Here is an 893-nt window from a genome sequence, read left to right on the forward strand (position 1 = left end):
AATTAACCACTGCAGCAAACAGTACATATGAATGAGATTTTTTATGTGAGAAATAAAAAAGGAAAACAAAACAAAACCTATTGATCTCCCTCGACCATTGAAGAACCTAAACATTCTCAAATCATGTGACAACCTATTTCCAAGGTCACAGTGACCCCCTTTTCTAGATTTAACAACGGATTTAGTATTGGAATCAAAATCCCGGTTTAGGTCATGTATTCGAAACATAAACCAATACCAGGGTTCAGGATGGACATAAATATTTAAATACAAATCAGTAACTCACTCATTTTCTCTTTGCTGCTACTTACATTGTCTTAATTTTGATTGGATGTTCAATTCTGTATGTGACCGGATGTTCAGTTCCTCTCTAAGCATGGATGGTTACTCATAAAAAATATTCCTCTTGGAATCATGTCATACTAATGTGGCATAAATCCTTTTAAGCTAACATAACCAATAAATCCTTATAAGGTAACATAACAAATAAATCCTTTTAATGTAAAACCCAAAAAAATCCTCCTGGAATCATGTCATTCTAATATGGCATAAATAAATTCTGAGCATATCAACATCGAGTAACATAATTATAATATGGTATTTCAATTCTATGTAGATAAACCTAAGTTAGCAACCTCTTCCTCCTTTTGCGCATTGCCCCCTTCGGTAATCCTTCCGCACGTTCAATCAACGACCTCGTGCTAGGTGCAATGTATAGTGAACTAACTTTCTTCTTCTTGTTCCGTGATGCATTGCGGCGAACAGGTTTTAACTTATTTTCCAATAACGAAATAAGCTGGTGCACCAATGCATTGTACGGGCTACAAATAATGTTTAGCATCCACTCCATCATGTATGATCCGAGTGAATCCTATGGGTAGATTTATCAGTCG

This window comes from Arachis duranensis, chromosome 6 (genome assembly GCF_000817695.3).
Source record: "Arachis duranensis cultivar V14167 chromosome 6, aradu.V14167.gnm2.J7QH, whole genome shotgun sequence".
Taxonomy (NCBI): Eukaryota; Viridiplantae; Streptophyta; class Magnoliopsida; order Fabales; family Fabaceae; genus Arachis; species Arachis duranensis.